This window comes from Balaenoptera borealis (genome assembly GCF_965194805.1).
Source record: "Balaenoptera borealis genome assembly, chromosome: 12".
Lineage (NCBI taxonomy): Eukaryota > Metazoa > Chordata > Mammalia > Artiodactyla > Balaenopteridae > Balaenoptera > Balaenoptera borealis.
In genome coordinates, this window is record NC_138869.1 from 73,760,037 (window position 1) to 73,772,609 (window position 12,573).

Consider the following 12,573-nt stretch of genomic DNA (forward strand, 5'->3'; position numbering starts at 1 on the left):
AGTCCAATTAGTTTGCTTAAACAATATTAAACTCCAGAGGAAAACGGAAAGAGAGCCCTGCTGACATTACTGCAAGCTGCCGAGAGGGGCCAGGCAATTATATTAGGGAAAACAGATAAGTTTGTGAGTTGCCAAATAAAGAAGCAATCACAGAGATAAAAGCAGGCGCTTTCCCCAAACGGAAAACATAACTAAATCATTTATCAACTTCCTGTGCAGAGCTCAGGCACCTGATCTGGAGACAAATAAGGGAATTGTTGTTGGTTTTTTTTTTTTTAATGTTGTTATTTTGAATAGCCTGATTCCTTTGCCTTGAGCTAATTTGGATTAATCTCTCCCCCCAGGAGGCTATAAAATTCTTCCTTTCCTCCATAAACCTCTGGAAGGACAGATGGTCACTCATCTGCCTGTGAAGTTTGAACCCCCTCCTTATTCCCCATGGTGGGGGGTAGAAAGGAGCGTTCGGGGGTGGGGGGGTTCAAGAGCTCTCTGTTCAAGAGCAGAGAGTTGGAGAAGAGGAAGAGGGATCAAATCTCTCATTATGTTCAGTAGTTCAATAGTGTCTTGTTTCTCTGTGTCATTTATTTAGACAAGTCCCTATCCTCCTTTTAAGATCACCTTGGCCTGTGTCACCCCAGGGCAGGGATTCTGTAATCTTTCTGGAGTCACAGATCCCATGGAAAATCTGGTCAAAGGATAGGGACCCCTCCTTCAGAAAAGAAGCAAATATGCGTATGCTTACATACTTTGACAAACAATTTCAAAGGATTCATGCATCCCCTGAAGCCCATCTTTGGATCCCAAGTTTAAAACACCTGCTTTAGAGCCTGGAAGGGAAATCATTTTAAAGAGGACCCTAGACACTTAAATGATAAAGCCTAATGCTGTCTGTTTTGCGTTTTAATGAGTTTGAAGACCTTGACTGCATTATGAGGAACAGCTTGGAAATGGCCCATCTTAGAAGCTTTGGTGGGGGCCCTGCTAGCTGAGACCTTGGGGAGAAGGGGAGAAACTGGCAGGGAAGTGCTAACACAGTCTTTATAAGGACACTTCAGCATTCAAGAAGTTATGTTTTTTTGTGGAAGTTTAGCCTGTAATTTATCAATATTGCCACAAGGTGGTAGTACTGCGGTCATGTGGCTCTTCTAAGTCAGCTTGTGTGCGTATTTCTGGGTTCCAAAATGAAATCAATAATTTTCCATTCAACTTTTTTGATAACTCAAGAACAAATACAGAGAGCCAAATACTCACTTCTCAAGTGCCTAGCGCTGGTCTGTGTATTGGGGGTGCAAAGATAAAGAAGAGACATCAGGGTCTTTACGTTTTACTCTTTTTACTTCCTGCAGCAATGATTGGCCATCGTGGGGCTAGATTTTCATTCCTGAAACTCTTTCAACCATTTTTCCTTTCAGAGTCAATTAGTGATGACCTATATTACCTTTCCCTTTAATTTCACAAAATCTTTTTGAGCTATGTCTGGCATTTTCTTCTCCCTGAATTTCTTAAACTCTGAGACAATGTAGTCTCTTTTAACAGAATAACAAAACAATAGTTATTTATTAAGCCAGTTAACTACTATACAGATGAAGAAGCATTAATAGTCACCAAGGAGTTCATTAAGCTCTCTTCATAACCTAGAGGTATTGTTCCTAGATGCCCCCTGACCACTCACCTCTAACACACACACACACACACACACACATTCTTTTTTTAAAAATTTATTTTATTGAAGTATAGTTGATTTACAATGTTGTGTTAATTTTTGCTATACAGCAAAGTGATTCAGTTATACATATATATATACGTTCTTTTTCATATTCTTTTCCATTTTGGTTTATCACAGGATACTGAATATAGATCCCTGTGCTATATAGTAGGACCTTGTTGTTTATCCATTCTTTATATAATAGTTTGCATCTGCTAATCCCAAACTCCCAACTCTTCCCTCCCCCACCCCCCTCTCCCTTGGTAACCACAAGTCTGTTCTCTATGTCTTTGGGTCTGTTCCTGTTTCGTCGATAAGTTCATTCACACAATCATTCTTTAGGCTGCTGGGAGGTAGGTCTGCTTCTGTGAGAAAGTTGAGTTCAGCTTCAACCTTGAAGGAAACTTCCTCTGATTATCTCTCAAAGCATTTGTCTTTCCTTCTCTCAATTCCCAAGTCTTTATGACCTGGCACTTATCATAAATTACCTAGCATTTCAGCTACCTGTGTACCTATCACGTCCTGCAGGATGTGTTTCCATCTGCCACAGCATCTTTAGTAAAATGCTGGTTGGACATACCAGTTGGCAGGATATGAACTGTCAGAGGAGAGTTGTGTGTGGCGGGGGACATGCTGAGCGAGTACAAGGACCCCTTAAGGCCCTCACAGGAGAGGGTGACTCCTCCCAGTGTGACCAGGAAGAAGGTAGCACAAGGGTGGAGGAAGAGAGAAGACTGGGAGGGGGGAGGATCCTCTGGATTAAAGACTTGAATGTAGGACCTGAAATCATAGAACTCCTAGAAGAAAACCACAGGTGGTAAGCTCCTTGACATAGATGTAATGATTTTTTGGATTTGACACCAAAGGCCAAGGCAGTAAAAGCAAAAATAAACAAGTGGGACTACATCAAACTAAAAAGCTTCCACAGGGAATCCCCTGGTAGTCCAGTGGTTAGGACTTGGTGCTTCCATTGCAGGGGGCATGGGTTTGATCCCTGGTCAGGGAACTAAGATACTGCAGGCTGCATGGCGCAGCCAAAAATAAATAAATTAAGTTAAATTACAAAATAAATAAAAACTTCCTCACACCAAAAGAAACCATCAACAAAATGAAAAGGCAACCTACTGAATGGGAGAAGATACTTGCAAATCTTATATCTGATAAGGGGTTAATATCCAAAAATACATAAAGAACTCATATAACTCTAGCAAAAAACAAACCATCTGATTAAAAAATGAGCAGAGGATCTAAATAGACATTATTCCGAAGAAGACATACAGATGGCCAACAGATACATGAAAAGGTACTCAAGATCACTAATCATCAGGGAAATGCAAATCAAAACCACAGTGAGAGATCACCTCACACCTGTTAGAATGGCTATGATCAAAAAGACAGTCTTTCCTCAGTCTCCCCTTGGAAACTGGGATAATGTTGGCACTTACCTCACGTGAGGATTCAATGAGAGAGTGCAAGTAAAGCATCTAACCCTGAGCCTGGCACATGATAAGGGCAGGAAATGTTAACTATTATAATTATTGTCAAGAGACCAATGGGGACCTGACACATGGAACCTCAAGGAGACTGAGAATCTATTTAGGACCATTGCAGAGATGCAAGGATGGTGGTCAGAGAAGTAGATGGGCCAGCTGGAGAGCTAGAAGAAGAGGGTGGGGGCAGGCCTGCGAGGAGGGGCGCCCTGGGGGCCGGAGCAGAACCGGGTGGAGGAGGCAATGGTTTGTGTTCATTTGCTAGGGCTTCCGTAACACGGTAACCATGAACTGCTGGCTTAAAACGACAGAACTGTATGGTCTCACAGTTCTGGAAACCAGGAGTCTGAGTGGAGGTGTGGGCAGGGTTGAGGGCTGTGAGGGAGAATTTGTTCATGCCTCTCTCCTCGCTTCTGGTGGTTCTGGGATCCTGCTGAAACAAGTACCCAAATATGGGGACGTGGGTTCGGAATTGGATAACACATGGGTAGAGGCTGGAAGAGTTTGAAGACATGTGATAGAAAAAGCCTAGATTGCTATGAAAGAGACTGTTGCTAGGAATATGAAAGTTCAAGGTGAGGTGTCAGACGGAAATGAAGAACATGTCATTGGAAACTGGAGGAAAGGCGGTCCTTGTTCTACGTACCTCATGGCTGGGGAGGATAAGCACAACGGTCCCTGTGCATTAATTGTTCAGTGAACGTGAGGGCTCTGAGGCCCCCTGATAGTGTCCCACTGTGGGGTCAGCATGAGGCTCCCCAGGGGAGGGCTGGAGGGACAGGTCGAGGCTCCTGGAGGGACTCGAGGTGTATGAGGGGCTCTGCAGACAAGATGAATTTCTTAAAGGCAAAGGGGTGGGGAATCCTGGGGGCTTGTGTCTGGGGACCCCCAGTTAAGTTCCTCCTTCCCTCTTTCCTTTTCGTGGTTGTCTCCTGGACCTTTTGTACCTTCCCAGGACTTTATGCAAAGGGTTTTTCACAAGCCCTCACAACAGCTCCTGAGGCTGGCAGGACAGGAACTGCCATTCTCATTTTATAAACTAGGATGCGGAGGCTCAGAGAGGTTATACGACTTCCCCAGGACACACAGCATGTTGGAGGCAGCAGCATTTAAGCCCCCTGTCTTGTCTCTAGACTCCCAGCCTGGAGCTGGGTACACCACACCACATGGCTTTGGTTTCTGGTGTTTCCTGTTCTGGGGGGCTTGGCATGAAGGAGAAAGTGAAGCCAGAGCCAGATACCCTGAGTTCCCCAGGCCTGAGAGAATCTGGCTTTGGGGAGGTCTTCATCCCCCAGGTGCTTAGAGCATCTCTACAGACTCTTCAGCTGTGCTGTGGCTGTGACCACAAGGGGGCGGTGGCACCCGTGTGATGATCTGCGGGCAGGACAGCGCTTGAGGTCTGCAGAGGTGGGGAGGGGGCTCTGCTTCCCCCCGACTTATCAGAGCTCCCTGCTGCCAGGATCCTTCCCAGACTCCCTCCTCCATGGAGAGGCTCATTGGCTTTCAGGGTACGTAACTTTGACTCAAGTTGGTCGTTCCAGGGTTTCCTGAGCTGGGACTGGGCTTGATACTGGGCCGCATGTCCCACCACGAGCACCCACATTCAGCCCCAACTCAGCATCACTGGAGCCCCTCACTCCTGCCTCCCTGGGGACTGAGTTACAGTGAGATCCACACTGACTTCCCCTCCACTAAACTAATCCATTCTCCTCATTTCACAGACGGAAAAAATGAGACCCGGGAGCAGAGACTTGCCTGATCACACACCTCGAGAGGAGCAGAGTCAACCCTGGAATCCAGGTCTCCTGGCCGCCAGGCCCACCCCACACAGCCCACCATGGGTGCGTGGGGTGTGTGAGTGGGGTGTGAGTGGGGTGCAGAGGAAACTCTTGTAAGCCTCAGAAACACGATACAAGAGTCCCAAGTCCATGACACCACACGAGCTGAGAATCTGTCACTCAGTCGACAAATATTAATTGAGCACCTACTATGTGCCAGGCATCTACATCCATGGGATGCAGCGGTCAACAAAACAAAGACCCCAGCCTTGAAGAAGCTTAAATTCTAGTGGGAGTTCTGTTTGTCCTGCGATAAAGCAAAAATGGCAAGCCCTCCCCTACCTCATCCAATTTTATAGTTGCTGTGCCTACACACCACTCCCATCATGATTTGTCCTCTGTTTTCTTCGTACCCCTTGTCTTTCTCTTCCATGTCTTTCCTGGTTCCTGATCTGTCCTCCTCATCCTCCTGCAAAGAGACATCATGGCAGGAAGGAGGGGCCTGCCCTTCTGCATCCACACAGGCCCAATGGATGAGCACAGACAGGGCTAGTCATGAGGCTGGCCGGACGGGCAGGGAGGAAGCTGGAGGCTGTGCTGTGCCAAGCCTGGAGCGGGCCGCCCCTTGGCCCATCGCTGGTGCCTGAGAGTTGGGTTTGCCGACACCCCAGGAGAAGGACTGCTCTGTCAGGGGCTGCCTTGAGTGGCAGATCTCAGATGCCAACCCTCTCTGCCCACAGCAGACGGGGGCAGAGCGAAGGGATGCGGGGGGCAGGGCAGGAGTCAGCTGGCAGGGGCCGGGCAGCCCTGTGGGGAGTCCCAGGCCTACGAGTCCATCCACATCGTCTCTGTTCATGAGGACCCCCGGGGTGGACCTCCCTAACCTCCAGCCCAGAAACAGAGTGCATTCCTTGGGTATTTCTACAGAAGCCTCTGAAGACTTAGGGAAAGTAGGCTGACCACACGCACATGGTATACACACAGGGAATACTTGTGGTTTCTCATTCCCAGGCAGGCCAGCCTCTCAGGGAGCCCCGGTCTGAGGGGAGACACGGCCCCGCCCTCGGGGAGCCCCGGTCTGAGGGGAGGCGCAGTCCTGCTGAGGGGAGAAATAGAGTCTGAGGGGAGAAACACAGTTTCTGGTCTCCAGTGGTCTCTGCTAGGTCATCCCTCTGTCTCCCTGCCACTGTCTTGCTGCCTCTATTCCTTTCTCTCCCTCTCCGCATTTTTCTCTCCCTCTCCGCATTTTTCTCTCTCTCTCCTGTGTGTGCACATGCAGAAACACATGCATACACCCACGTGCATTCGGAAGAAGTCTTAAAAACACTCAAGACCGGGACTTCCCTGGTGGTCCAGTGGGTAAGACTCTGCGCTCCCAAAGCAGGGGGCCCGGGTTCGATCCCTGGTTGGGGAACTAGATCCCTCATGCCGCAACTAAGAGTCTGCATACCGCAACAAAGGATCCCGCACGCCGCAACTAATAGCCAGCGCAGCCTAAATAAATAAATATTTGAAAAACAAAACAAAACACTCAAGACCAAATTTCAATAAATACCAAGTACACGGTCCAAACTCCAAGGACTGTGGAGACGCAGACTCGGGGATGAGTCGGGGAAGATCTTGCGGTTGAGCTGCCGGGGCTGAGGCTCCAGACCTCGCGGGAACTCAGGGGCCTTGGATCCCGCCGTGTCCTCTGAGGCTCTGAGCGCGGCAGCCTCACCGGGGCAGGCCTCCTCCATGGCGACCAGGACGGGAGTGACCCCACCCCCTTGACGCCGTTTCTTCCCAGCCTCACTTGCCCTGAGACAAGTTCTGGCTGCCGAGGAAGCAGGACCTGGAACGCTAGGAGCCCACACAGTGACGGGAGACATCGGAGGGACGGGGTGGGACGGGAGAAGCGGGGCTGACCCCCAGCTGTCCAAGTTGCCCCACGGGAGGCCGGGCCGAGAAGCTCCCCAACACACACACCTGCCTTCACTCCCAGAGCCCAGGGGAGAGAGAACAGGCCTTGGCATATTCCAGGGATGTGCCCCATGGCCCTTGTTTGGGCCTCCATGCTAGGGAGGGCCAAGGGTGGGCAGGAAGGGACCCCGAATGGGGTTCAATTCCAATAATATTTGGAAAACACCCTCCTTCACTTGCATGACCTTAGTCACTTTCTGTCCCGAGAAACGGGCCACCTCGAATTTGTTCATAAACCTGAAAACTAGAGGCTATGCCTCGGGATTAACATTGTCTAAATGAGAGAAGGAGGAGAGGAAGTCCCCAGTGATCTGGGGTTGCAGAGAAGCTGTGAAGGTGACTTTTCTAGGACTCTTTAAACTCAGGACTCCTTAAACTTGTTTTCTTTGCAGTTCAGTCAGCCTGGAGGCAGAGGGATGAAGAATTTGACATCTATAACCCCAGCCCCTCAAAGTGGCAAGATCAGCCCTCTCCTAGCGAAAGGTCACGTCTCCAGGGACAGGGAGCTCACTCTCTTTTGCCCTTGCCTTTGCTAGATGCCTCTGATGGCAGGGGATTTGGAGTGTGAGATTCTGGGTCCCCCGCCCTCCACCTGGTCACTGCAGACCCCAGCAAAGAAGAAGATGGGGCGCCAGAACGGAGTACACTTTTACACAGAGCCCCAGAGCCTTCCTGGCTAAGTCTGGGAACTCTTCCTGGGGAGACAGATTTCACGGATGAGACTGTGCTCTGAAATGGTCCCACTGTGCTCTGGGCGGCACCGGGAAGGTGGAGGCGGCGTGGGGAGGAGGCAGCGTTCTGAGCCGGTGTGATGAAGGTACATCTGGCCTCGGCACTGCCGGGTCCCGTCAACAGCCCTGGCATGGTGCCTTCCTCCTTGGCACTTTCCACGCCGGATTATGGTTCAGCCAGACTTCCTGTGCAGGCCTAGCGAGTCCTGAGCCCTGGGGAGGGCAGGAGGAGGGGGGTAAGCCCCGGGGCTACTGTCTGGTGGACAAGCAAGATGTTTATTCAGTGGAGGAGAAAGAGGAGGCTGAGGGCTGAAGCTGCTGGTGCCCTGGCCTTTCCTTCCTGCCTTCCCCTCCCCACTCCACACACGCAGAGCACTGCACTGGAGTCATGGGCCCAGGACATCAGCACCAAAGGACCCGAGGACAGACACACACACACACACACACACACACACACACACACACACACACACACGCACACTCAACAAGGGGACCCCTGCAGACAAGGCTGTGTTCACTTTTCTGATATCACCTTCCTACACGCACACACACACACACACACGCACACACACACACACAGCCTTTGTGTTTTAAAGTCAATTAACCCTGGCAAAACACAGAGTTAAAGAAGTGGCTCTAGTCCAAGCGCGTCACAGCAGCCGCCGGTGCCAAGATGGAGAATTGGCCCAGAGAAGGAAGGAGGTGGTGGCTGGCGGCAGGGACGGGCCCTGCAGGGTGGGGTTGCCAGGTTTGTGATGTGGCACCTCTGGGGTGAACAGCCAGGGCCTTGATCTTGGATGCTGTCCTGGGAGGCTGCAAGGACAAAGGACATGCCTCCCTGGACTAAGGAGCCAGGCTCTGGGGCCCCATGCAGAGACAGAACAGGAGAGTGGACAGATGGACAGATGGACTCCTAGAGGGAGTCTGAGGCCTCCCCAGGACCTTGCCATTCGAAGTGTGGTTTATGGACGGCGGCATGACATGGAGGCTTCTCAGAAATGCAGAATCTCGGGTCCAACCCAGACCTACTGAATCAGAGCCTGGACATCCATTTACATATTCAAGCTCTGGAGGCCTTTCTCTGGGAGCTTCCTGGACCCTGGATGGGGGTTTCCTTGTGGACATGGCATGGATGCCAGCATCACTCTTGGTGGATTCCACTCCTCAGTCTGCAAGGCACCTTGTGAGGTCAGCCCAGCCATCTCCCAGACTACAGGTATGGCTACTCCTATGGTCTCCCAGGGGGATTTATCCATTTATTTCACATTTGTTTCCTGTGGCACCATGCTAGGCATTTGAGATATAGATAATAAGCAAAAAACAGACATGGTCCCTGCTCTCTTGAAGTTTTCAGGTTTATGGGACTGACAGATAAGGCTTTTCTGAAGGAGTGTCGCTTGAGCTTTGAAGAGATGACCTTGGTGAGAAGGGGAGAGAAACCTATTCCAGGCAGAGAGAACAGCATAAGCAAAGGCCCTGAGTTAAGATGGAGCATGGCTGGTTAGAGGAACTAAAGATCAGTATGGCTGGAGAGGCGGAGGGTGGGAAGGACCATTGTATCAGATAAGACTGAGTGTAAAAGTCTCCGGTAAGCCAGAGTTCCCCGGTGCCTGCCATACCCCTTGATGGTCTCAGAGAATCCTAGAATGTCAGAAATGGAAAGAACCTTGGGCTTCATCCACGCCAATGCTCAACCTGGCTTCAAGCCCCAGCTCCATTATAAGTTGACTGTAAATGTGACCCTTGGATCATGGGTTTCTCATCTGAAAAGTGTTGGGGATGCCTAGGCTGGGAGTAACTCATGTAAGACTCCTCTGAGGAGTTACTTCAGTTAGGACACATGTTAGGCTCCTATTAAAAAAAAGAGACCCCAAAATATAGTGGCTTAAACAAGAAACAATTTTATTTCTCTCTCATGTAAAAGTCTGAGTAGATGATATAGAGTTAACATGGCAGCTCAGTGGTGGCAGAAAGTCAGGCGTCTTCTACCTTGGTGCTCTGCCACCATCAACATATAGCTTCATATGGTCCAAAATGGATGCTCCAGCTCCTGCCATCACATTTTCACCCTTCTTTTAAAGGCATGACCCAGATGTTGCACCAGGATCTTCTGCTCATATCTCATTGGCCAGAAATTAGTCATGTAGCCACACCTAGCTACAAGAGAGTCTGGGAAATGTAGTCTTTGGCTAGGCAGCCATGTGCCCAGGTAAAACTTCTATTACTGTGTAAGAATGGGAGAAGGAATACTGAAGGGCCACAGAGGGTGACCCAGAGTCTAAAGATAGAGTTGGAGCCAGGGAACCCAGCCAGGTGTCTCCAGGATTCTCCTCTTGGCCTTGAGCTGCCCTGGCCTCCTGGAGTTCATCAAGGCCAGGCTCCATCCTGCCGCACAATCCTCCCCCATTTCTACCAACTTCAGGAAATCCAGGCAGCCTGTGGAGGCTTTGGTAGTGTAGGGTTACAGGCATGGAAGGCGGGCCAGCCCTTGCCTGTCCCCACCGCATCACACGGCACACTGATTCTAGGAGGGCTTCTGGCAGCCTGGTAGGACAGGCTCAGGAAGAGGTAGGTTTCCACTCCTCACACACGTAGGAGGCTACTCCTTCTGCCCTTGAAGCGGCAGGAGAGGCCAATCTGGGGAGGGCGGTGGGCCAGCTGTGTTTCCATTACTGCTCCTGAGTCAGGACTGGGGTGGTCCCACAGCCAGGTAAACAGCTGGCAGCAGCAGCTAGAGTGGCTAAGGAGAGCTTTCCCACAAGACTGTCTGACCCTAAGAAGGCCAAAACCAACACCAGCAGATTCCCAAGGCTGCATCCCGCCCACTGCCTGGGCTACACAACACAGCTGGCTGCTGGCAATGGCTCCCGCTCTGGGCCTCTGCTCTCCACTCTTGTCTTTTCTGAGCGGGACTAGAGACGGTATGTAAACCAGGGGTTACAGGAGACCGTGGCTTCTCAGCCTTGGCACTGACATTTTGGGCTGGATGATTCTTTGTCGTGGGGGCTGCCCCTGCACATCATAGGATGTGTGGCAGCATCCCTGGTCTCCACCCACTAGGTGTCAGTAGCACCGATCCCCTCCCCGGCTGCAGATGTTTCCTGGGGGAGCGGGGAAATCTCAGCCCTGGTTGAGAATCACTGGTATGGATTGAAAAGGTCCTGATTTACCAAAGGAAGAAGTCAGGAATGGATGGAGAGAGTGAGGGAGAGAGAAAGAATGGGGGGGAAAGAAAAGACAGAAACAGGGTGAGAGGGGGGAAAAAGAAGGAAGAAGCGATACTGAGAATAAGAAAATGAGATAAAAAGAGAAAAGAAATAAAAGGAGCAGGACTTCCCTGGCAGGCCAGTGGTTAAGACTCCACGCGTCCGTGCTTCCACTGCAGGGGGCAGGGGTTCGTTCCCTGGTCAGGGAACTAAGATCCCGCATGCCACGCAGCACGGCCAAAAAAAAAGAGAGAGAGAGAAATAAAAAGATCAAAAGAGGGAAGTTTAGAGAGACGGAGTGAGGGCCAAACCCTGGAAGGCAGGGGGAGCAAGCAGGCAGGCAGACCCCTAGGGCAGTGCTGGAGTCTGGAGATATAACTGGGTAAAGGGGCCATGTCAGAATTGGTCAAAATCGAGGTCCTGGCTTCCCCGCTCCCTAGGAGCTAGACCACAGAGCAGAGCTTTTAAGGGTTGAGCTTCTCCCAGGTCTCTGGCCGTTCTGCTTTCTTAGTGGGGCTGGAATTTGGATGTGGGATCTCTTCAAAGTTTCTCTAAGCCTCAATTTTTACCTCTAGAGGATGGGCCATTGCTGATGAGAAAGCACGAAGGACTGACTACTTTTTATCTCTGCAATCTCCTAAACCCCACCAAGATGATCACGATGAGGCATAGCCCACAAGGACAAGAAGAGTGAAGATGTAGAATAGTCAGCAAGATTCTGGAAGCTGAAAAGGGATGAACAGTTACTTAGCCTGGCAGAAGTTGTACCTTAACTCTCTGGGGTGGGAGGATGGGCAGAATGATAGTAAGAAGGCTGCTTCAAGCTGTGGGCACCTTGAATGTCTCAGCACTTGGAAATGCCAGATCCCTCTAAGAGGGGTGGTGTTGGGGGTGGGGCTGAAGAGGACTGGTTGGAAGTGGGTTAAGAAGCAGTGATAGGGAGTTCCCTGGTGGTCCAGTGGTTAAGACTCCGTGCTACCAATACAGGGGGCCCGGGTGTCATCCCTGGTCGGGGAACTAGATCGCACAAGCTGCAGCTAAGAGCCCGCATGCCGCAACAAAAAGAGCCCGCATGCCACAGTTAAGAGAGCCCGCATGCTGCAACTAAAAATCCTGCATGCCGCAACTATGACCCGGTGCAGTCAAATAAATAAATAAATACTTTTAAAAAAAGAAGAAGAAGAAGAAGAAGCAGTGATAACCCCAGATCCCCTCCCACTTCTTGCACAGCTAGGCACTGCCTTCCCCACCCTGGCAGAAAATGGGCTGGTTTACCAACAGAGAGGATTACACAGCTGAGGCAGAGGATTAAATGCAAGTCTGAACACCAAACGGTAAGTTTCCATGAGCCCTTTCCCATTTAGCATCAGAACATTGGAAACAGGTTTATAGCCCCCAGCAGATTCCAGGGATTCTCTCTAGGGAAACTGTCCAAAGAGAAGAGTCCTACAGATATTGGCATTTAAAGGTTTTCTCAATGAAAAAGTCAGCTTTTTCACCAAATCCTTTAGGCACAAGCTCTGCTCAGATAATCAGAGCCTTAGTCTTAAATATGAATAGACAACGAAGGATCACAGGGAGGTGCAAGAGAGATGTCACTATGAAGAAGAGAGCCAGAATAAGCAAATAAGAAAAAAAAAAAAAAACACGAAACTCAGAGATGATGCAGAAGCAGAATCTTTTTTTGCCTCTTTGAGATAA